General features: G+C 48.4%; 1 protein-coding gene and 1 pseudogene across 5 annotated transcripts in view; both read right to left on the bottom strand.

Annotated features, from left to right (window-relative positions):
- Positions 1 to 25,317, bottom strand: part of LOC126533015 (calpain-B-like) — a 172,802-nt gene that overhangs the window by 102,626 nt on the left and 44,859 nt on the right. The window lies entirely within an intron of this gene.
- On the bottom strand, positions 19,635 to 19,793 carry LOC126533328 (U2 spliceosomal RNA; annotated as a pseudogene).

Below are 25,317 nucleotides of genomic sequence, written 5' to 3'. Positions count from 1 at the left end.
TCGTAATACGCGTCCACTACGGCCGGGAATCGAAGCCGCAACCTCGTGCTCACCAGAAACATGTATCGTTTGGAGAAAAAAACTAGCAAGCATGTGCCTATAAATCCTCCCATCACCACGCTTATAGCAAATCAGTTCGGCAGAAATCCGCAAGCTATGTTTCGCGAAGAGTGAAAAAATTGTCGAACATTCGAGGCACAAAGCGAGAATATTTTCCCCTTTTCTCGAAACTTCCTGCACCCGGCAGATTCCCACAGGACTGGTGAATTTGATCTGACGCCTCCGTCACTGCGCAGACGACAGCGTGCCCAGAGTGGGGTGTTCAACACGGTGGTCGGGATACAGCCGCCATCCGCGCGTGATAATATAATAATACACCACCACGCTTAACGAAGTACGAGAATGAGTAAGCCATTGAAGAAAAAAAATCGAAAAGCAAGAACTTAGTCACGCGGATCAATGAACACGCACGAGTCAACGATCCAATAACTACAACCCGCGATCTCGGCCTCCTCCGCAACCACGGCGACCGAGCGTTGCACCTGCCGTGTAGGCTTCTCTGCAGGACACGTGGGCGAGGGTTGTGACATCATTAGCGCGAGACACGCGCTATCAGCGTCGCCGACGAAGGGCGTGAATAAATAATTGCGAGCCGCAGAGACGGTCCGCCGTCCATCGCCGTTGACACGGAGCCAAGACGACTGGTGCGTGAACGAGGTCACGTGGCGAGCCGACGAACGTGCGACGCCAAATGCATAGTCTACGCACTCGCCCAAGTAAGCGATCGCGGCGACGTTCCACAAGACGACGAGTGCAAAACGCAGCTCCTGTACGGCACTCTGCCATGCGTTCAGGTGTCAGTCAGCACGCGCCTGGGGGACTCGGTTACACACCGCTTTTTTGTGGCAAACCCCGAGAGAAGGGCGAACACGGTTGGTCTTTCGGAGACGCGCGAACCGTGGTACAAACGGGGGCGATCTGACCTTTAGAAAATGAATGGCAAAGATAAGAAAAAGCTTAAATGAAATGAAGGATGAAATTAAGGATGCAGGATGACAGCCGTATTGATTAAAACCAAACGCGAATCGGTAGCTCATTCTAGAAGTGCAAATGGACAAACCTGCAACAGATAACCGGTGGTCTGCTAGAGTAAAACGATCGGTGCCAAGGGAAGGGAAATGCAGTTGAGGAGGGAACAGAAAAGTAGGTGGTGTGATCAGATGAGAAAATTTTGCAGGCATATATGATGAAGTCATCGCTTACGCAAGACATATAGGTCAAAGGCTAATGGATAGCGATGGGAGTGGTCTTCGCCGTCTCCGGAAAAGGAACGAAATATTTTTTTTTTCTTTGCATGTATGCTTGCGCCAGCACTGGGACCTCATGGTTGTTCCTGGGCACGGTAAATAAAGATTGATTGATTGGTCGTTGTTGTTCATTGTTGTTGTTAAACACTTATTTTAAGGTCTGTGTATATGAGCTATACCTAACAGCGCATAATTAATAACGTTTGCACATGAGCAAGCATAACTACACGGCTACAGAAGTGCATTACCACAATTTTGTGAGATCCTATTAGCTATTCCTTAAAGGATCATCGTTGAAGAAGCAGAAAGTAGAACTCATATCCGTGGATGTTTGCTACGTTCTGCTGAAAGCGCTGGCCATGACAGTTATATATACTGACACTATGAAACACGTTAACAGTGTTGAGGAAGACACGAAGTCGCATGAGCAATGAATGATGGAGCTGAGTACTCTCTTCTCGGCTATAAGATGCACGAGAACAACGTGCATCATTACGCAGCAACGGTTACTTAAAAAGGTTCGCATGGCATGACGCAAAGACCTTCAGAAGTGCCTGCGTGCACACTGCAATTTGCTTACCTTAATTCGAAAGATGTAATTAATTTCTTTGCGAGCAGTGAAGCAAATTCAACGCTTCGTTTTGCGTTTTCAGTTAGCGTAGAAAATACTATGGCGCCCGTCCTGTTCCACTTCATGCTTTGTGCCACGTCGTATAGAATGTGTCACAATACGTTGGCTACGGTTGGTTTTACGGTAGAAATTCTTAAGTATAGGTTAAGCAAGCGTGAGTGTGGTATTGTTTAGATGACTGAAGCAAACGTACGTATAAGCTGTTCGATGCTGTAGGATTCGTTCTGCAGATTAAATATTTTCATATTAACATGTTCATGCTTGTTCAAATTTTTTTCCGTCTCAATGTGTTTCATTTTCGGCACGGAAGGCTTTCGTAACAGTCGTGAAAGCCGCTTTTCATAACTTATCCACCAGTCCTACCACCCCGATGAGTTCGTTTCAGTTGTCGGGATTCTCATGGTTTGACTGACTGACAGACAGACAGACAGACAGACAGACAGACAGACAGACAGACAGACAGACAGACAGACAGACAGAGGCAGACAGACAGACAGACAGAGACAGACAGACAGACAGACAGACAGACAGACAGACAGACAGACAGACAGACAGACAGACAGACACAGACAGACAGACAGACAGACAGACAGCGAACTTTATTTAATCCTGAGGAGCTACTGTCAGGACCTCCTAACGGGAGGCCATTGTAGCCGCTGGCCGCGCCCTCGTAAAGGACAGAACGCCATGACGCTCCGCTCTTTCCTGGGCCCTCTGGATAGCCTGGGCTTGCTTTCGGAGTACCGTGCTTCTGATGGCCTCCTCCCATTCGGCTTCGCTGGAGAGGAAGTTGTTAAGCAACGCGGGACATCGCCAGAGCATGTGTGCCATTGAGCAAAAGGTTTCAGTGCAGTCGGGACAACTAGGGTCTACATCCTAGTACATCCCACTGGTTTGAGCTTTTCTTTTCTTTTTTTAATATCCCTTAATTCTTAGAACAAGTTCGTCGAGGAAGAATTATGAGGACTGAAAACCACGACGAAAAAATTGTAAGTAAAGGGAAATAGAGACTGTCACAACATCTGCAAATCATTCAGAGAGGGAGCGAATGCGTTCACAATTTGCGGGCTCTTATAAAAACCAATAACGCTATAGAACGCAGTGTGCATAATCTTAATGTGTGTACATGAAACGCCCGCCAAGGAGGCCAATCAGCGAAGTGGAAATTAAAGGGATTGCTTTTTGGCGTCTGTGTGGCTTCGGGCCACGCACACACAAAAAATAAGCACGCTTAATTTTCCTACCCACTCGCGTTGGCTTAAGGCGTGCGAAATCCTCCTTTGCTTTCGTGGCCTGGGAAAAGACACAAACACTGACCAAATCGATATGCTGTACAGCAGTGAGCGCAAAAAGCAGACTGCTCAATATAGACTTTAGATGAGATGCCTCGACAGAGGGTTTGGGCAATGGATCTATCTGCCCTTGTATTCAAGGACGACCAATACCGAAGAGCCTTCATACTAGAAGAAAAAAAGAAAAGAAAGACGACAATGCAGGCCTGTTTAAGTACGCGGGTCAAAGTTGTGACGAAACCAAAAGAGTTAGCGAAGGGTCGCGAGGCATGGCTAACGACACGAGGACAACGACTTCCTTTGCGAAACCGCTTTCACCGGCCACTTCGAAAGCAGCTAATCTTTCTCAAAGAGAAAGCAGCAGTGTGTTGCAACTCGGAACCGCCAAGTCGTAATGGTGAATGCCGAAGCCTCGCAACTTTCTGCGCGCAGAGTGCATTGGCTCCTCGACACGCGTATTGTTTTCGGTCAATTACGGCAGCCTGCGACATTTGCAGTACAGAGGGGTAAGATAATCCCGCAATTAACAATAAGGAAAGAAGCTTATTCTCTTTTTTCAGTCTAAAGCGGGACCACCACTGAGCTTCGCGCGAATGTGTTAAACAAAAAAAAACCTTGGAAGGCGCCTTTATGTTAAATCCGATAAAGTAATCAATTTCTTTTCTTTTTCTTTTTGTAACGTCAATTAAACTGCAGGCCTGTTGCAATACAGTTATCTCAGAAATGCAGGCCGCGGTGTCCCAGCAGCCAAGCCGCTGGGATGATGTGCTCCAGGTCCCGGGTTCAATTGGCATCCGCACCTACACCCTGTTCCGATGCGACGAAATGAAAATACGATCACGTATGTGTTTAGTTAAGGGAAAATGAAACGTCCACCCAATCGTAGCAATTGCTGCAAAGGAACATCACGGGATCAAAATTAATCAGGTGCCATTCACTGTACGGCGTGTGAAAGGCGCTGCTTTGCGACGTTAAGCCCGCTCGCTCTCCCTTTCAATCAACCGATGGATAGATAGATCGATCAATATTTTGCTAAGCCGAACTTTCATTTGTATAAAATGGGCACCCACATTCTCAAAATAGGGATGAGAAAGTTTACACTGCCAAAACGACTACGACTGATGATCTCACTCGCATGCGTCAAAAGAGAAACGATGACACATATAGGCTACGCAACTTTTTCGTCTTGGAGCATCTCCTACGCAAAATACGAATACAAACGCAGGAATGAGAAAGCACCAGCACGAGAACCATCAGAATAAAAAACAATTGTAAAAGAGAGAGAGAGAGAGAGAGAGAGCTTAGAAAGTTTCATGAACGCCGGCGCAAGATCTAAAAGAATACGCGCACAGCCCACACTTTCCGTCCGAACTACAATCAAGTAGCGTTTCTGCGCCGCCATGGGATACCGCTCGCACACGGCCCACACATACACGCACGCGTCCACGCACACGCACATCCAAAACATTTGTTGTTCGCTGTTTTGCAGCCGCGCGCGTTCAACCACCGCGTCGCCGGCGCCGCCGCCGGCGCTTGACTCACACCCATCGGTGCCCAGGCTACGTAAATATTGCACTTCGAAGGCGGTCGCCACACACGCGCTCTCTCAATAAATGCATGCAGCGCTGTGATGGCAAGAGTCATAGTGGCCAATTGTAAGATATCATCATCAGCAGCAGCCTGTCGCGTTCCACTCTTGAAGGCGAAGCAGAGTAACGCATGAGTTGTTTCTTCGTCTAGCCGAACCAAATAAAGCCAAGCAACAGCAGTTCACCAGGCTAAACAGTGGTTCAACAACTAAAATAAAGGCTAGTATGCTTCTCATCCTGGGCTTAACCTTAGCTAAGCCACAGCCATTTTTTCTTGATTTCAACTAAGAGAAGTGGTTCTTGAAGGGATAAGGAAAGGTTGACGCTGTTTTCTGCAGCCCTTGCGGGAGCACGGCTCAGCGTCAACAGGGGTGGGGGGGGGGGGGGAGTGGGAGCAAAGGAGATAGGAGAGTAGAGGGTTAAAGTGACGCCATGGGCAGCGGCTGAGCAGTCCGGCAGGAAGGGCCCATTGGGTCCGGTAGGAGTGGTGATCTGGTGAAAGGCCAGGGGGCGGTGATCCAGCAGGAGCCAGATGATTGGGGCAGGTCGAGTAGCCTGTAGTGGTTTGGATAGCCGTGAGGCTATCCGTCTTTGCAGAAAATCCTAGAGTCTCGCCGAGAGCCCCGACGAGTCGAGGTACTCGACGACACTTAGGAGGGCTGGTAGCCCACTACACGGAGTAAGACATATAGGAGGTGAAACTCCCGTCAGCGCGAGCGAGCGCGGGCGATCAGATAAAACAATTTTTGCATGCGCCGACGCTACCCTATGCAGTGGCGGCACCATGCGGCGCGTCGTAGAAGCCACAGCGGAAAAAAAAAAAAAACAGCAGCGCCCGGCAGGCGGCTCGGCGGCTCCGGCAGCTGCGGCGCTCACTCCGGCGGCGCCCGCTCAAAGCAGACGACAAGCAGACGACACGGGTGTTTGCTTCAGCGGGCACGCCGTAATCGAACTGCGTAGGTGCGCGCACTCAAGAAAACTGTTTTATTGTGTGCCCATCAAAAAAAGCAACACGTGTGGCAAACTTCTGCTAATCTTCCTCTTATCGCCAAGTAGCCAGGGCAACTAGTTTTCGCGAGTCTTACAAAAAAGAAAAGGAACGGAAACACATGCACGGCGGCATCCTTCCTACGCGCACCCCTGTGAGCACTAGAGCGAGAAACAAGCGGTCGCCCTTTGAGCGATTAGGAACGAGATAGCCATCAGTTTCGCAAGCGCAAGAAGCCGAAAACTGCCCGCCACGGAGCAAGATAGCCCTGGCTACAACCAGAAGCTATGTATCATCTTATAGCTGTCATGGAAAACGCGTTTTATTTTTTACTGTGCTCAAATGGCTGAAGCGTAGCAGCAGTTGCTCTTCGGGCTACAAGCGGTAAAGAAGCGCGCGAGAGTGCCCTAGAAGTCAGGCGCGCGCGGCCGAACGGGAGCAACACGCTCGACCGGTTGCCCTGGCAACCGAAACGGCGGTAATTTCTTCCCATGCCGCCAGCATGAAAATATATCCGCGGGCTTGTGACCTTTTCTGGTCGCCGCAAACAGCGGAGTTTCCACTCCTAAATATTTCTTGCTCCGTGGCCCGCTACGACCAGGGAAGAGGATGTCTTCCTGCCGTGCAGAAGGAAGCCCCAGGCGTCGGAACTCCTGCAGGAGACGGTCACGCTGCTGTAGGTAAGCAGGGCAGGCCAGTAGGAGGTGCTCCAGGGTCTCGGGCTCCCCACAGGAGGCACAGGCTGGAGAGGCGATGAGGCCATGCCGGTGGCGGCGAGCACCCGTCCAACAGCAGCCAATCCTCAGTCGCAGAAGGAGGGAGGTCTCCCTGCGTGCGAGGCCGCGCTGTGGAAGTGGTCGCGGAGGGCGGCCCAAAGACGTCCGCTTGTCCGGATGGCAGGCCAGCAGATGGCGCCGAAGCCTGTGGCTTGTGAAATCATTGGCTGTCACAGCCAGGCTGGGCGGGACCACGCAGTGATGGGCACGCTTTGCCAGTGCATCTGCTTCCTCGTTGCCCGGTATCCCTACGTGGGCTGGAAGCCAGTGCAGGGACACTGAGCAGCCCGCCTCCTGGAGCGCCATCAGCCTTGTCGAGAGCAGGGCAACCCCGAGGCTGGCCCTTTCTGGCCTCTGCAGGCTGAGAAGTGCCGCCTTGGAGTCGCAGTAGATGGTCACTGGGGTCACTGGCAGCTCCTCTGCGAGTAAGTCCACAGCCAGGTGAAGGCCTGCTACCTCTGCCGCTGTTGACGTCGCATGGTCGAGGAGGCGACACTGCTTGCTCTTCCGCAAAGCGGGCACCACGCAGGCCGCAGTCGACGAGCCTGTGTCTGGCATCACCGAGCCGTCAACGTAGATCTGCAGGTTTCCTCCGTGGTCCTCATGCAGGAGGGAGGCAGCCGTCTGTTGAAGGGCACAAGTCGGGGAGCGCCGTTTGGAAACGCCGGGCAGCTCTGTGGTGATGGGTATGGGTGGTCTCTGGGGAGGAGGCAGCTGTGCGTTGTTCGCTGGAGGCCTCCCAATCACCTCCTTGCACAGCCCACAGAGTCTGCCCATCTGTGAATGGGGCCGCGAGCGCAGTCGGGAGAGCAGGGCACTGCCGTCTGGTCCATGGTGGAGGCGGTCAACATGGCGTAGCCCCTGCTGCAGGAGGAGGAGTGACAGGGGCCATGCTCCCGCCTCGGCCAAGGTTGCAGCGACTGGGTGGGCTTTCTGTCCGCTTCGGCGCTCTTGCGCGGAATGGGAGTAAGACGACCCGACCTGCTGCTTTGCCCAGTACGAGGGGAACGGCGAAGCGTGCGGTCGGTCAAGGAACTGACGGTCGAGAGCTAATGCCGCTGCCGCTTAGTACACACGGAACCGTGGTGCGAGCGCTCTCCCGTCCTCCGCGGCAAACGCTGCCGAGTCCTCCGCGGCAAACGCTGCGGCTGCCGGTCGCTTCCTGCGGCGAGTATGGAGTAACGACCCGACTTTGTTGCCGCCCAAGTACTAAAGGAACGGTGTGGCGCTCGGTCGATCATGGAACTGTCGGTATGAGGGTGCGGCTGCCAAGTACGGAAGGAACCGTGGCCTAAAGCGCTCTCCCGTCCTCCGCGGCAAATGCCACCGAGTCCGAAAGGGCCGGAGGCTGCCGGTCGGCTCCTGCTCGTGACGCGCGAGGTGTCGAGATCGCGGTTTAATGCGACGACGACCCAATCTGCTCTTTTCTTATCCCTTAACGTTACACCCCTCATTCTTCTTTCCATAGCTCGTTGCGTCGTCCTCAATTTAGGTTGAACCCTTTTCGTAAGCCTCCAGGTTTCTGCCCCGTAGGTGAGTACTGGTAAGACATAGCTGTTATACACTTTTCTCTTGAGGGATAATGGTAACCTGCTGTTCATGATCTGAGAATGCCTGCCAAACGCACCCCACCCCACTCTTATTCTTCAGGTTATTTCAGTCTCATGATCCGGATCCGCGGTCACTACCTGTCCCAAGTAGATGTATTCGCTTACCACTTCGAGTGCCTTACTACCTATTGTAAACTGCTGTTCCCTTCCGAGACTGTTAAACATTACTTCAGTTTTCTGCAGATTAATTTTTAGACCCACCCTTCGGCTTTGCCTCTCCAGGTCAGTGAGCATGCATTGCAGTTGGTCCCCTGAGTTACTAAGGAAGGCAATATCATCAGCGAATCGCAAGTTACTAAGGTATTCTCCATTAACTCTTATCCCCAATTCTTCCCAATCAAGGTCTCTGAATACCTCCTGTAAACACGCTGCGAATAGCATTGGAGAGATCGTATCTCCCTGCCTGACGCCTTTCTTTAGTGGGATTTTGTTGCTTGCTTTATGGAAGACTACGGTGGCTGTGGAGCCGCTATAGATATCTTTCAGTATTTTTACATACGGTTCGTCTACGCCCTGATTCTGTAATGTTTCCGTGACTGCTGAGGTTTCGACTGAATCACTATCACCTGACTGATAGTGTGAATATGGTCTATTGTTGAGTAGCCTTTACGGAATCATGCCTGGTCCTTTGGTTGACAGAAGTCTAAGGTGTTCCTTATTCTATTTGCGATTCACTTAGTAAATACTTTGTAGGCGACGGACAGTAAGCTGATCGGGCTATAATTTTTCAAGTCTTTGGCGTCCCCTTTCTTATGGATTAGGATTATGTTAGCGTTCTTCCAAGATTCCGGTACGCTCGAAGTCATGAGGCATTGCGTATACAGGGTGGCCAGTTTTTCCAGCACAATCTGCCCACCATACTTCAACAAATCTGCTGTTACCTGATCCTCCCCAGTTGCCTTCCCCCTTTGGATAGCTCCCAAGGCTTTTTAGAGCGCAGCTCTTTGGCGTCCGTTCCTGGGTTTCGCGTCGTCGTCGGCGTTGTCGTCGGCCTCGTAACCAGCTCCGCCCCCCTTTCATCCCCCCAGCGCTAGCAGCGACCGACTGATACCGCTGGATGCCGCTGACGCCGCTAGAGAGTCAAGATAACGTGACTGCATAGAACACCGTCGCCGCCATGCAGAAAGAGGAGGAAAGGGCCCCCCCCCCCCCCCCCTGTTCTTGTGTGGCGGATAGGGTGCTCTTCAGTTGCCGACGCGCCGGTTATTTCACGTAGGCCCCGGCACGTCGACGAATACGTGACCACCTTCCCACGGCTAGACCTGGTTCTTAGCGCTGCGGAAGCGAGGGTATCATATTGTTTGTGTCGGCATCGGCGGCGTTGTCCCTGAAACCAACTCCGCAGCTGGGGTTGACTCACTATCGGCGTCAGCGGCATCAGCCAGTCGCTGCTATCTCTTCCCTCCTCCCTTTATCGTGTTGTCCGCTTGCTGCGCGCGCTTCTGCCCCCATCGTTTGCCGCTGGGTGTACACGCCGCCCCCCTCCCCCCTCTTCCTGCGAGTCTCCGGTTGTCAAAGCGCCGGCTCGAACTTAATTCCTTTCTTCGCTCCTCCTCCAATGCAACCCCTGTGCGGTGGCAATCAGAGAGCCAGATCGGTGGCGGCGGATCTGTATATGTGCACCGCCCGAGCCGAAATTGCCGCTGCCGTTCGCCCTGTGCGGTGGCAATCAGAGAGCCAGATCGGTGGCGGCGGATCTGTATATGTGCACCGCCCGAGCCGAAATTGCCGCTGCCGTTCGCCACTGCGAAATTATCTGCCAGTTCTTTCTGAGCCATGAGCGAGACGACCGATGGAAGTCCTCCGTCTGCTGCTGCTGCTGCTGCTGCTAAACGAGCTGCCAGAGCAGAGGCCCAGCGCCGTCGCCGTCAGAATCCAGAGGTGCGTGCCGCCGAAGCAGAAGCTTACCGTCGCCGCCGTCGAGATGATCCAGGAGTACGCGTCGCCGAAGCAGAGGCTAAGCGCCGCCATCTATCGAAAAGGTGAAACAGCTTATTTGCTGCGCTCAAATTTCGCATTAGGAAGTAACGTAATCGTCGGTAATTTTTTTTACTTCTTCCGGCGTTACTTGTGGGATTTCAAATTCCTCTAGACTATTCTCTCTTACATTAATCGTAGTGTGTGCCACTGGTACTGTATAAATCTCTATAGAACTCCTCAGCCACTTCAACTATCTCATCCATATTAGTAATGATATTGCCGGCTTTGTCTCTTAACGCATACATCTGATTCTTGTCTATTTCTAGTTTCTTCTTCCCTGTTTTAGAGCGCAGCTCTTTGGCGTCCGTTCCTGGGTTTCGCGTCGTCGTCGGCGTTGTCGTCGGCCTCGTAACCAGCTCCGCCCCCCTTTCATCCCCCCAGCGCTAGCAGCGACCGACTGATACCGCTGGATGCCGCTGACGCCGCTAGAGAGTCAAGATAACGTGACTGCATAGAACACCGTCGCCGCCATGCAGAAAGAGGAGGAAAGGGTCCCTCCCCCCCTGTTCTTGTGTGGCGGATAGGGTGCTCTTCAGTTGCCGACGCGCCGGTTATTTCACGTAGGCCCCGGCACGTCGACGAATACGTGACCACCTTCCCACGGCTAGACCTGGTTCTTAGCGCTGCGGAAGCGAGGGTATCATATTGTTTGTGTCGGCATCGGCGGCGTTGTCCCTGAAACCAACTCCGCAGCTGGGGTTGACTCACTATCGGCGTCAGCGGCATCAGTCAGTCGCTGCTATCTCTTCCCTCCTCCCTTTATCGTGTTGTCCGCTTGCTGCGCGCGCTTCTGCCCCCATCGTTTGCCGCTGGGTGTACACGCCGCCCCCCTCCCCCCTCTTCCTGCGAGTCTCCGGTTGTCAAAGCGCCGGCTCGAACTTAATTCCTTTCTTCGCTCCTCCTCCAATGCAACCCCTGTGCGGTGGCAATCAGAGAGCCAGATCGGTGGCGGCGGATCTGTATATGTGCACCGCCCGAGCCGAAATTGCCGCTGCCGTTCGCCCTGTGCGGTGGCAATCAGAGAGCCAGATCGGTGGCGGCTTGACATAAAGACAAACAGCAATTTCCTAACACTTATGCGGGAGAACATCCCGTTCCTCTCGCTCGTAACGCGTCCCACGGCTGTGACAACCTCGCGAGGCACTTGTATAGATCTCGTCTTTGAGAATCAAGCATTGGTGTACCAAGTCGAACATATATCAGTCTATTTCTCCGACCACAAAGCTTCCTTCATGACTGTCAAGAACTGTTAGTGGAGTCTTTGTTAAAGGAATACGTGTGAAAAATAAAAAAATATTCTGTGATAGCGCATACATGTGTTGCTCGATTTCTTTGCCTCAATCTATCGAAAAGGTGAAACAGCTTATTTGCTGCGCTCAAATTTCGCATTAGGAAGTAACGTAATCGTCGGTAATTTTTTTACGCTTCCTCCGTTCCTGAGAGCATGTTCAATTCTATCCATATTATACTTCCTTACGTCAGCTGTCTTACGCTTGTTGATTAACTTGGAAAGTTCTGCCAGTTCTATTCTAGCTGTAGGGTTAGAGGCATTCATACATTGGCGTTTCTTGATCAGATCTTTCGTCTCCTGCGATAGCTTACTGGCATCCTGTCTAACGGAGTTACCGCCGACTTGTATTGCGCACTCCTTAATGATGCCCATAAGATTATCGTTCATATCTTCAACACTAAGGTCCTCTTCCTGAGTTAAAGACGAATACCTGTTCTGTAGCTTGATCCGGAATTCCTCTATTTTCCCTCTTACCGGTAACTCATTGATCGGCTTCTTATGTACCAGTTTCTTCCGTTCCCTCCTCAAGCCTAGGCTAATTCGAGTTCTTACCATCGTATGGTCACTGCAGCGCACCTTGCCGAGCACGTCCACATCTTGTATGATGCCAGGGTTAGCGCAGAGTATAAAGTCTTTTTCATTCTAGTCTCGCCATTCGGGCTCCTCCATGACCACTTTCGGCTATCCCGCTTGCGGTAGAAGGTATTCATTATCCTCATATTATTCTGCTCTGCAAACTCTACTAATAACTCTCCCCTGCTATTCCTAGAGCCTATGCCATATTCCCCCACTGTTAGATATGGGGCCGTTTCCTGAGGCTACTTCGAGTTCCCCAGACCACATCGAATCGCGCCACTGCTAAGTGAGGAGCGAAGAAACACGGATGCCATATTCCTGAGAAAACGAGGGGATAGCCCGGCACTGCTGGAAGTAAAGTGGGTCCCGAACCAAAACGGCTGTAATGCGCCGTGACAACCTGACGGCTGTAATGCGCCGTGACAACCGGACGGCTGTGATGTACCGGGAAGGCCTGGCAGCGTCTCACCGGCCGCCTTTGAAGAGAGCATTGCACCACAGCAAGGCAAGACCACGGGGAGTAGCCGGGTGTGACACCACCGCGCGGGTGCCTACCATTGGCCGAAGGTGACGTCATCTGAGCGGGCTCTCCCATTGGCCGAACATGATGCGCCTTCCAGAGACATCGAAGGGCTTAAAAGAGAGACCGGGAGCAGCAAGAAGAGCATTCCAGAGATTCCAGAGCATTCCCGGATTCACCTCTCTTGAACTTCTTGCGACGGGCCGCAGCGTCCGAGTTGCTGCCGGCCCGTAATGACTTTACTACTGTTAATTGACGCTCAATGTAAATAAACCTCCCAAGTGTTTCATCTCGAAATCCGTCCTCATCTCCTACACCACTGACTTGTCTCCAGCCTGCTTCTTGCCTACCCTGGCATTGAAGTCGCCCATCAGTATAGTGTATTTTGTTTTGACTTTACCATCGCCGATTCCACGTCTTCATAGAAGCTTTCGACTTCCTGGTCATCATGAGTGGATGTAGGGGCGTAAGATATGACTATGCTTAACCCCTCAATGTCCGACGTATCATTTCTGATAAGCTCATTCTCACACCTAAATATGCCGACTTGAGCGAATGAAAAGTTAACACAAAGCATATATTTGCGCTATTGACATAGTGAAGTTTCAATCGTGGGGACTTCAACGAAACCCTTACTAGGTTAATTAATTTATAAATCAAGTACCATTCCACCGTTTCTTAGTTTCTTTATCTTTCGTTGGCACGAATGTATAATCCCGATAGGGAGACATGAAGGTGATCAAATAACTTTCCTTGATATCTAGAATTGGTATTTGGGCTTTCTGGGGTACAAGTGATCAAAAGTGATAAAATGTCTCACTCTGGAGCCAATGTTTCGACTATGGCGCTTAAGAGGAAGCTTAAGCTCGGGCTCAACTCCGACGTGGCCGATATAAATACATGTAAAACGCAAAAACGCTTTTCTGAGATAACCCCTGGACCGATTTTAATGAAGTTCGTTGCATTTGAGAGATAATTTCAAATTCTAGTGACTGTTGAAAGCGTAATTTCGATTTAGTGCATGAATTTTGTGAAAAGGACTTTCAAAAATTCGAAAGTTGAAAAAAAACATACAAGTACGAATTTTACAAATTAATAGCTCTGCATCAAGAACACGTATAGCGGTTCTGTAAACGGCATCCATTAGACCATTAAAAGCGGAGAAATTCGATATGTCAATGTATGTCGTACGCGAATTTGTTAAGTCGTTACAAGGGTTCTGCAAAAACTGTATTTTAATAGTCGTATTTTTTTATTTTTAAGATTCATGTGTAACATCAAATTTTGTCCGCTTTAGATGTACTATTACACGTAATTCACAGGACTGTGACATCATTTTTCATTGCTGAGTTAGAGTTGAAAACCTTATAGTTCCGCTTTCTGAGAATTTTCGATTTTTGCCAATTTCTAATAAAAAATTCACAACCTAAATCAGAAATTCGAAACCAACAGTCACTAGATTTTAAGTTTTTCTTGCAAATGCAACAAACATCGTCAAACTTGGTGCAGTGGTTGCGAATAAAAACGAATTCTCCTTTACATGTACTTAGGAGCACCCGAGCTAAAGCTTCCTCTTAACTCGTTCGGGGAGAACAACTGACGAAAACAAGTCACCTCGTCGAATTTGTGTTCATATTAGCTGCGCAACATTCGGGAAGGTATTCACACGGAGAAAGAAATGAAACAGACGGGACGACAGCTGGCGAGCAAAGCAGACGAGAGCGAGAGTGCGTGCTTTGCACCCTCGCCCTGCCTTATGGCATTAAACCATGTCGCAGATGATCTCGCCCTAACGCGGACTGAACAGCGGAATGGCGTATGCTTCATGTTAGCGAGCACGATTCTTATTGTAATTCTTAATTATCTATCAACGATGTGCTAACCCTCGGGGACACGTTGCCTAAATCTCGTGGCATTACAGTGCGCCAGCGCGAACGTTTCAAACCCGTGTTTCGCGATTGCGTCTCTCCTGGCTTATACCAAGGCTCCGCTCATGGCAAGACTGGCGTTTCTCGTATTCTTATAAGTTGGAGCCGACATAAGACAAGGTGACCAATATAGATATGGCGCTATAGCAAACATGAAGCAAAATTATCGCTATCAAGTGCAGCTAAACAGTCACTTAAAACGAACGAATGTTCTCGGCTATGGAATTCCAATAGTCTATCTCTACTGAATCAAATGCATTTTCATAGATTACGAAAATGCATCTGATTCAGTAGAGATAACAGCAGTCATAGAGGCATTACATAATCAAGGAATACAGACCGCTTACTTAAAAATCCTGGAAAATATCTACAGAGATGCTACAGCTACCTTAATTCTCCACAAGAAAAGAAGGAAGATACCGATAAAGTAAGGGGTCAGACAGGAAGACAATCTCTCCAATGCTATTCACTGCGTGCTTGGAAGAAGTATTCAAGCTATTAAACTGGGAAAGCTTAGGAGTAAGGGTCGACGGCGAATACCTCAGCAACCTTCGGCTTGCCGATGACATTGTTCTATTTAGGAACACTGCAGACGAGTTACAACAAATGATTGAGGACCTCAACAGAGACAGTGTAAGAGTGGGGTTGAAGATTAATATGCAGAAGACAAAGGTAATGATGAATAACCGGGCAAGGGAACAAGAGTTCAGGACCGCGAGTCAGCCTCTAGAGTCTGTGAAGGAGTACGTTTACCTAGGTCAATTAATCACAGGGAACCCTGATCATGAGAAGAAAATTCATAGAAGAATAAAAATGGGTTGGATCGCATACGGCAGACATTGTCAGCTCCTGACTGGAAGCTTACCATTATCATTGAAAAGGAAGGTTTACAATCAGTGCATTTTGCCGGTGCTGACAATGGGGAAGAAACTTGGAGACTGGCAAAAAAGCTTGCGAACAAGTTAAGGACCGCACAAAGAGCGATGGAACGAAGAATGCTAGGCATAATGTTGAGACAGAAAGAGAGCGGTTTGGATAAGAAAGCAAACGGGTATAGCCGATATTCTAATTGACATTAAGAGAACAAAATGGCGCTGGGCAGGTCATGTAATGCGCAGGTTAGATAACCGTTGGACCATTAGGGTTACAGAATTGATACCAAAAGAAGGGAAGCGCAGTCGAGGACGGCAGAAGACTAGGTGGTGCGCTGAAATGAGGAAATTCGCAGATGCTAGTTGGAATCGGCTGGCGCAGGACAGGGTTAATTGGAGATCGCAGGGAGAGGCCTTCGTCCTGCAGTGGACATGAAAGATGATGATGATGATGATGATGACGACGAAGACGACGACGATGATGATGATGATGACGAGGACGACGACGACCTCTTTGCAAGGAAACAAATATAACTGTACTAGTAAGTGTCCGTGCGCAGGCAGCAGGACAAAACATGGTCTGTTTGGTACGTTCGTACTAAAACATCCATATGAAGGCATATAATATCGTGTATAATTGGATATGGATATTCTGAGATCTTTTCTGTTTTGTTTGCATGTTTGAATAGAGATTAGGCTAGTTTGGATGAGTGCGCCATATAAAGGGTATAATTTAATTGTCAGCCCTGTAACGTGTAGATACGATTTACGTGTTTGCCCCTCGGGCGAAGCACTAAGCATTACATTCGAAAATATCCGGCGAAAATGGGCCAGCGGTTTAGCCTATATAGTCACTGATATCGAATTCGCTATCTATGCAACATTCGGTACAAGGAAAAGAAAAGCGTTTAACTTAGTGTGTTCCAATTTTACCAAAAGCTGTATCCTTTGCTTTTTGGTCGAGTTCCTCGCAATTTGTGATGCATGATTTCATGTTGCACTGTGCGCGTAACGCATATGACACGTCTTTTTTTTTTTTTTCGCGGGGATTTGCCGCAAGGCCATATGAGGAATAATCAAATAAAGGCTTCCAACCTTCCATCGTGCACAAAGTGTAACAGTATTTACGCAAACTTGCTGTCCGCCACCCAACGTGATTAGTCTCAGGTACGTACGTCTGGCTTCAGTACTTCCTTTTTCAAACTACTGTTTTAAGTCTGATCTCTCGCGTTCCAGAGTACATCCAAGGCTGGTGTCGAGCATCTGACGTTGCCCCAAGTTAACTGTGCTATTTCTTCTCGCTTGCTGCTGAGTAGATGAAGAGGTGAGGCCCCTCCAGCAGATAAAACAGTAGATTTTTATTATGCTTTCCCCGCCTCCCATCACAATTTGCACAACGTCCATTTTTAAGGCGAACAACTAATCAGAACTGAACAAAACATAACTTACACATATCTTCGAGTATTTCGAGAGAGGGAATAAGAAAGTTGCTGATGTTATTCATTAGACAATCATCCATTGATAAATGTTATTTCGCAGGCGCTCCGATTGCTACTACAGTAAGACGTTTTCTTTAATATTCGACCGTACCGCACTTTTTGAGCGAAATAAGCTCCATGGACTGTATGTATCACCAAATAAGTTTTTGTGGGTGCCCAGTTTTGTAACACACTGCACCGTATTATCGAAACCACGCCCCTGTCATGCCTGTCCAAACTTCTCTCCGCCCCACCCCCACTCCTGCCTCTTGCTCCGGTGTGCCTCGACACACATCACATGCTTCGTATGTACTACTCGGTTTTACGACATTCTTTTTCTGTCCCGTTTCTTTATTTTTTTTTTTCTCTCACACTACTGTTGACTCGGTTCGGCCCCGCCACCTCGACAGCGCGAGGTTCATGTCCCTAAACTTAGCTCACCCTAATTCGCGAAAAAAAAAATAAAGAATTAAAAATTAAATGGAGGAGCGCTTCTGGCGCTTTCCGACACTAGCTTAAGAGGTGGCCAGTTGTTCAAGGATGCGAGCTTTTGGGGCAGCCACTAAGCAGAGTGACGAACCGAAACTTTTTTCGTTCCAGTTTTCTTTTCGATTTACCGAAGACTGTTTAGTTACGGTTCAAATCCGGAGCGAAAAAGTAACGGTTAAAGCTGGTTCAAGTTCATTTGCATAACCGAATAATAATTACAGGAAAACAGCACAAATTTATTTTGTACAAGAACTCGATGCTGCTGCTAAGCTGCACTGAAAAATTATGCATTTTGTTTGTTCTTCAGGCCGCGCGTAGTTACAAAATAATAATGCAGATGCAACATCAACGCTGAAGTCTATGTGAAACTAAGCTTCGTTGAGGAAAAGAGAGAGAGAGAATATATTGCAGAAACGCAGAGAGGTCCTCTACTCTGCTACTATGCTCAGGGGGAAAGGTGAGAGGAGAAATATATGGGGACTTTAGGAGTAACGATAAGGACAGGGCAGTAGGAAGCGATTAAAAGAAAGGTGTACAATCAGTGTGTTTTACCGGTGCTGACAATGGAGCAGAAACTTGGAGACTGGCAAAAAAACTTGAGAACAAGTTGAAGGACCGCGCAAAAAGCGATGGAACGGAGAATGCTAGGCATAACGTTAAGAGACAGAAAGAGAGAGCTTTGGGTGAGAGCAAATGCGTATAGTCGATATTCTAATTGACATTAAGAAAAAAAAATGGAGCTGGGCAGGTCATGTAATGCGTAGGTTAGATAACCGGTGGATCATTAGGGTTACAGAATGGGTGCCAAGAGAGGCGCAGTCGAGGACGGTAGAAGACTATAGGAGGGGCGATGAAATTAGCAATTTCGCGGGCGCTAGTTGGAATCGGTTGGCGCAGGACAGGGGTAATTGGAGATTGCAGGGAGAGGCCTTCATCCTGCAGTGGATATGACAGGCTGATGATGACGATGACGATTATTATTATTATTATTATTATTATTATTATTATTATTATTATTATTATTATTATTATTATTTGCACGTTCGTGTACGAAGGGCCTGTTTAGAGCCTCGAATCGAGGCTGTGTTAACTAAATATTCTAAGAGAGCCTTGATGGCTCGCTTCATCGATATTTCCGGTCAATGGCCCAGAAGAACTTTTTTCACTGAACAGTCTGTTAAGTTGCGCTAAGGAAGAGATCAATGCCTGCCGTTCAAAGTCATACTGGGGACAAGGAGCAAGTATACCGTGTGCCCCAGCTAATATTAGTGACGCTGTTTAAAGAAGAAAAAAGAAACGTTAGAAATCCCGCCACAGAAAGACTTCCGATGTCAAGTTGTCAGAGGTCTGACGACCGAACCACGTAGGTTTTAAAGTCGTATCTTGCACCATGTCTTTAAGATCTTTTTTCTTTCAACAGTTTGGCTAACGTTAGCTGGGGCATCCTAAATGTGCTCCACTGTCTTAAGCACTTAGTAGGCATCACATTCTGGCGATTCCGCGAGTGCGATGCGATATAAGTAGTACCACGTTAACAGAACACGTAGACTGATCCCCTGACGCAATACGCTGAAAACCGAACGAACGCTGCTGCTACTTTTAATATCACTGGAAAAGGGCGTGTATATACAAATGAGGTAGCTTAGTTTAGCCACAAGAGCAGGCGTTCATGGATAAAAAACTCCAGCAAAGGAAGTCAACCTGAACCGAAAACGGTTATTTTTCCTTTCGGTTTCGCTACGGAGTGAAAAAAAAAAAAGAAAGCGTATCGTTCTGGTTAAGTTCCGGTGCGAGCAAAAATAAGGTTTTTCTGGTTTTCGCTTCAGTTCCGGTTCGATACCCTGCCGCTCAGTGTGCGCCTGTGTGTGCGCGCGCGTGTGCGTGCGGGGGGGCATGTGCGTGTGGCAAAAACATCTCTCTCTCTTTTGGCTTTTTCCAAGCACAGGAACAAACACGACGAAAAACATCCAAACCCCACCAATGGGAAACAATCTTTCCATTTTCTTCACCCGAAAGGAAAACGCCAGTGCCATGTATATTTCTCGGCTTCGCCAAAACAATTAGTCACTTTCTACAGACAAAGAGTGCCGCCTTCCGAGTTTCTTGGAACACGTTCCGCTTGCGTTCGCGCACACAAAACTTGGCGCTGCTACGATAACGAGAAAACAAAATTGGGGTCGGGGGAGTTACTCAACGTAGGCGGTGATAGCAGCAGCCCGACGTTCACCGACATTCTTTTTGCTTGTTTGTTTCTACAGGAAAGCTGTGCATGGCTTGGTTCCGTGCATTTTTGTTCTGCGTGTGCAAAAACCGTGGGCCTATCCAACCCGCGGCGAAGGTGAAGCAGGCTGCAAGCACTCCGCTACCTTGAAAAAATAAGTTTAATATTTTGGGTCCTAATAGAGCCCGTACCAGAGAGTAAGCTTATAAGAACAGATACTACACTTTGATCCGCGGCGATTATGTCTACGTTCAACCGGGCTCTCTCTATCGGCGTTCCGAGCGCTTGCGCATCTACTTTCCTTCCGCTCTCCCGTGGTGGCGGTCCCGTCGGAACGTCACGCGTGTCCAGTATCCTGCGGCTCCTCGGGGTGGCGTTCCCGCCGTCCACGCGTATGTATATAAACATCACTATAGACGAGTTCGTAGCTTTGCTTAAAAAATTTGGACACCTCTGTGTCGTGCGCTAAACAGCTTCGTCGGTCACCCACCTTCACAGAGTGGAATGACTCATGATTTTTTTTTTCATTTGTCTCTTTGTAACTGCTGAAAAAAAGTCCAAGCCAGTTTTTAGGCGCTTGTGCACGCAGCTTCGAATACAAGTTCACCCGACATTAGTTAGACGCATTTTAGAGAGAAAGCAAAAATGCAATTGTAACGCGAAAGCATTACAAGCCCAATTACGCGAAACTCCGACGTTGTAGTCGGCAGCGTGACAGAATAGCAAAAATGGCAGAAGGCAAAGAGCATAACCACAGAAAAGAAATGTCGAATTGACGTCGAATTTCTCAGGGAGGTTCCTGTAAACAAAGTAAATTAATGCATTTGAAAATAACATTAGGTAAATTTAGGCCTGGGCGGGGATCGAATCCTGACCTCCGGGGTGCGAGAGGAGCATGCTTCCCCGTCGCCACGGAGGACTCCGCGGTCCTGGCTGACCAAATTTGTGTCTAGTGCGTGCGTCATTGCTCACGTCACGTCTGCAGTCACGTTCAGTCAGCCATGTGGCTGTCTAAACGTGTGCATTATAATGCGTGCGTCGTTGGGCACGTGATGGCGCAGCCAATGGGTAGGAGGTGGCGCCACGTCATGAGTATAAAATGAGTGCATAAAATAAAAAGCACTAATATCCAATTGAATGCCGCTGAGCGGTACTTCGAGTTATGAGCTCCTCGCGGGCGACTGAGCGCGTGGAGACGCTTGGCGCGTTTTCGTTTGCCTCACCTATAGGCGCAGTTAAAAATTTGGAGGACGCTTACAAGCTTCCACTTAAGGGCGGAACGCGATAGCAGTCAAAGATCCCTGACTGCTTCTCGCGCTTTCCGGCAACTGCAGCTTATGTAACCGTAATGTTTACCGGGAAACGCTGGCTGAGAAATCCATGCCCGAAAGCGAGCGTTCTGGGAGAAACGCGGCCTGCTACGTGGGCCGATCTCCTGCAATTGTTTCGCACTTTTGATATTTCAGTCTGAGAAGATTTCACATAGAAAGCATGTGTTGTTCGGTGTTTTGTTTCATGACATTTGTTTGTGGCTGCCATTCCGAGGAATAACTTTGTGAAGAAGTAAAAGAAGGTACGAGCAACTTCAATGATAGAACAACTCTAAAGTCGTATGGAATTGCGTTGTACGGAATAACTTTTCGTGAAAAGATGGTTGACGCTGGACTCGGGACGCTGACACCGGATTTTCTGCGACTCGGAGCTCTTGACGCTATCGCGTTAAAACGTAGGCTAGAGCTTGCGCGGACAAGGAAAGCGCATTTTTTTTTTCGGTTCAGGTTGGCTTCGGGTTCAGCTCGGCTCAAAATTGCTATTCGGTACGGTTTTTTGGGTTCCGGTTCGGTTCGGCACCTAGGGGCGCGAGTTGTTCGAAGCACTCGTTCAGCTTGCGTTTAGTTTCGTGTGTCTACCAAGTTGACATTTACAAGTTCCCCGAGTTTTCCAAGTTTTCCCCGAGTGCCTTTGCAGAATTCCCTGAGTGACAGAGAACTTTGTTTTATGTAAAGACGGGCTGACACCACGTCACCCGATGCTGCCACTCTATATATAGCAAGCATGTTAAAAAATAAAAGAAACGACTTCATCCAGTTTGAATAGTTAGGAGTGGTGTTTATTCAAAAACAATATAGAAGGGACGCGTTAGTAAAATGCACAGCGAATAAAATATTTTCGGAAGATATGGTAAAGCCCATTGCAAATCAAGTTGAACATCTTCAAATACGAATAAAAAGAGATGCACACAGAAGCAAATATTTTCGAATATGAGCTATTTCTATCAACTGATAGCAAGCTCATTTGCATGAGGCCCGAACTTTGTCGGAAGTGAGATTCACTCCCAGCAGCTGGAAATTTACCCTCAACTGTCCTGAAATACTCTCTGCCTGCGCCCAACGCCTCAGTGTCGCATTTCGCTGCTTTAAAAGAGCTTATTTTGATTTAGATGAGAGACACCTGCACCTCGGCGTCAGCTAATACTTAGTTCTTTTAGCTCAAGCTCTTTCAAAGAAGCAGCGGCACACTCTTTCCCGTCCATTCCTCAATTCGTCGGTCCTTTCTGTTCTCGTCCTCCTTTCGCCGCGCGTTCGCCCCACGGACCATTTGAAGCATCTGCTTGGTCAGTTTTAGTACACTGGCAACTCCTCCACCCGACGACACGGTGTCAAAGACAATTCGTTACGAATCCTCTGTGTTACTTGAGTCAACATTAGCGCGACTCTCGTTCCCTTTCAATAAAATTGCAGCTCATTTTCCCTGAAAGAAGCAAGAACTCCGTGAGTTTTCTCCCTGAGTATTTCCAGACTATTCAAAATCCCTGAGAGTTCCCGGTCTTCCCGGTTGGTAGGCACCCTGCCGCACACGAGTGGCTTAGGCTGCGCCAACAGGCCGGCTGACGACGTCGGCGCGGCCTAGGCCAGTAGCGTGTGCGAAACTGAACTCCAATTGAACGCGCGTTTCGAACAAAGATCTCCGATCGCGCCCCTGGTTTCTTCATATTTATCTGCGGTGTCGTCATCATGCCTAGTGGATAAGTTCATGCGATAGAGTTTCTTGTCCTGTTTCATTTGTTTCTCTCGTTTTCTCTTTTTTTTTTTCGCAGTAATCTACTGTTGCAAAGAGCTAAACCTTCAACTTGTTTCTCTTAACTTGTAATCTGGATTTCCCCCTGTTTACTCTTTCGTCATCCTTTCGTAGTGTTTAAAGTGATGCAAACGTTTCGAAGTTGACTGTCAATGCCTCTCTTGTCAAATGTACCATTCCTGTTTTGCCTGCGAACAAGCAGCCTGGTAGTATCATCCAAACAAATAAATAAATAAAATCATGCTGTTGAATCTATTATGCCCCGGATGCCCTCTATCCATAATATTATATGATCTTATGGAATCATGTGTTGTGGGGAAGCGCGACTCTCACGCGTCCCCTGATATGTTTTCTCGCATAGCTCCCGTCTCCTGTAATCCGGCTTCGCCGTGTGGCTTTACTGCGGGGGTCGGTATGCTTGCAGGGTAGCACGAGAAATGGCGTGAGTGTTGCTCTGCTAACCCCACCTAACGGCGGGGTTACTTGGGCGAAAAAACGAGAAGGCTCTTCCTCTTTGGCTCGCGATCGGCAAGCGGCGCGGACGTTCCGCGCGTGCGCCGATCCATGCTTCTGCGACACCGTCTCGTGAGGCCTACCCCGAAATGGACGAACACGATCGTTCGAACGCGCCACCGTTCGCGTGACCGTACGCGCGAACGACCAGGCGTTGGTGTCCATGCATGGGGCGAACATATTCGCTCGTTGTCCGGTCGCGGTGAGTCGGACTTCCGCGATTTGTCGCGCGCCCATCGGCATGTTTTGTGAATTGCAACTCGGCTAGCAGGCATTAGTCTATGAAAGGTGCAATAAATGCCCTTGTGATTGTTTGCACTACTGTATTGTCGTTCCTTTGTCCCAAGAGCACGGGTGAGAACCCCACAGTGTAAAAACATATTCCCATATAAAACCATATATGTGATCACAGTGGATTATGGTACGGCGCATATGAGTCCTTTTTAATCAAAATCTAGGTGAGCTCTCGCTATGGCAAATACGAAAAGAAAGATAAGTTTCCTAAAACGAAGTAGAAGTTTTCTGAAAGGAAAAAGGAAAATCCCGCACGACCGGCGACTCGCTTGTAGCAAAACTTTCTTCAAGAAGACAAGAGCCTGAAAGTAATCAATAAGGACTTCTAAACAAATTCACAGAGTTACGTACTTATAAAGACGTCGTAGGAAATGGTGGTAGATAAAGCCCCGTTATCGTTGGGGAAGAACTTGCCCTACACACACTGTGGACTCGTTATGAAAAAAATTCCAAGCAACAACTCCAGATTACGGCGTGATAAGTACCACAGCAGCAGCTGACAGGCGCGACACAGCTCCGTACAAAGGTTGACACCGTCCTTGGTGGTCGCAGCTGCGGCTATAGGAAGATTACAATGGCTCCAATTCTTTTGAGTATGCCGCTCTATTGTCTGCGGTTATCAGCACCGCTCGCTTCATAGCGCGGTCAAAATACTGTTACACCAACACCAATGAACCAAAACGACCGGCAACAATGGAAAAATGTGATACCTATAGAAAACAGATGATCAAAATACAACGAGCACAAACAAGGTTGAAACAAACATGTTTCTTTCAACCTTAGGTGAGTGCTCGCTTTATTCTGGCCATTTACCACCCTCGCATGAAGCATGTTAAGCTAACATTAAACTGCAATAAAAAATAGGTAACCGATCTTATCGAGCCCTTGACATGGGTACATTTGGAACGTAGCTTCGGAAAATTGCATTTGAAGTGACATTATTTGTGCCTCCGATCTAGATTGACCACAATGTGATTTCGAAAATATCGTAACACACTGTCATTCGACATGTTTAAGAAAGAAATAAAAGCGTGTACCTATTACGGTCAGACTGAAGTTAGTACATCACTTTTTACGATTCAGTGAGTGCTCTTAGTATGATACTGGTATATCCAGTTTTCATGACCTTTCTTTTTTTTGTTGTTCTTTTCAGGTGCTGTGATATGTTTCGCTATCATGGCATATGCTATAATCACGCTAGTCTTCGTAATCAATTCTATATGTTTTATTCGCTTTCTTTATTTCTGTGCACTGCATGTTTGCCCTGTTACTGTAGATTTAACTAGCTCTAATTCTAATAATTGTTTTGTATACGAGGCCCCGTTACAGTCGACTATGACGTTCTGTATATGAAATGCCTTCTGCATACAAATGCCTGCAATTTTACTAAAACGTAATAAAATTCTCATTTTGATTTGTAAGTGCACAATGTCATACAACCGAGACGACGTTGTGTCTTGTAGAAAAGCCCTATTGCATAGATTTGTCGATGCAATTAATCGACGTTAATTCGACGCACTTTCTGGTATTTATGTTTATCTGTTTTAACTATTCCAGTAACTTGAGTCGCTGGGCAGTCCACAGTCCGTGGTCTAATGGACAGAACATCAGGATGATGTGCGAGGGAACAGCGTTCGAAACCAACCGTTAGACCAACTTGATACTGCAACCTCGCGGCAGAAACCGGCCCAGCACCGACCCAGATACGCCGGCCCCTTGCATGTGCTGAGACAACAAAGGAAGCGGCAGGCACGGTCCGGTTTGGCACTGCGACTCGAAGCGGCCATTTCCAACGTTTCTCGGGGCCCAGCCATGTAACCGGGTAATTAGGGGGCAATTAGAAGACATGCCAAGTTCTGCCGGCGGCTTCCGTCGCGTGCGAAA

Source organism: Dermacentor andersoni, chromosome 7, assembly GCF_023375885.2.
Source record: "Dermacentor andersoni chromosome 7, qqDerAnde1_hic_scaffold, whole genome shotgun sequence".
Lineage (NCBI taxonomy): Eukaryota > Metazoa > Arthropoda > Arachnida > Ixodida > Ixodidae > Dermacentor > Dermacentor andersoni.
This window is presented reverse-complemented; position numbering and strand designations above follow the sequence as displayed.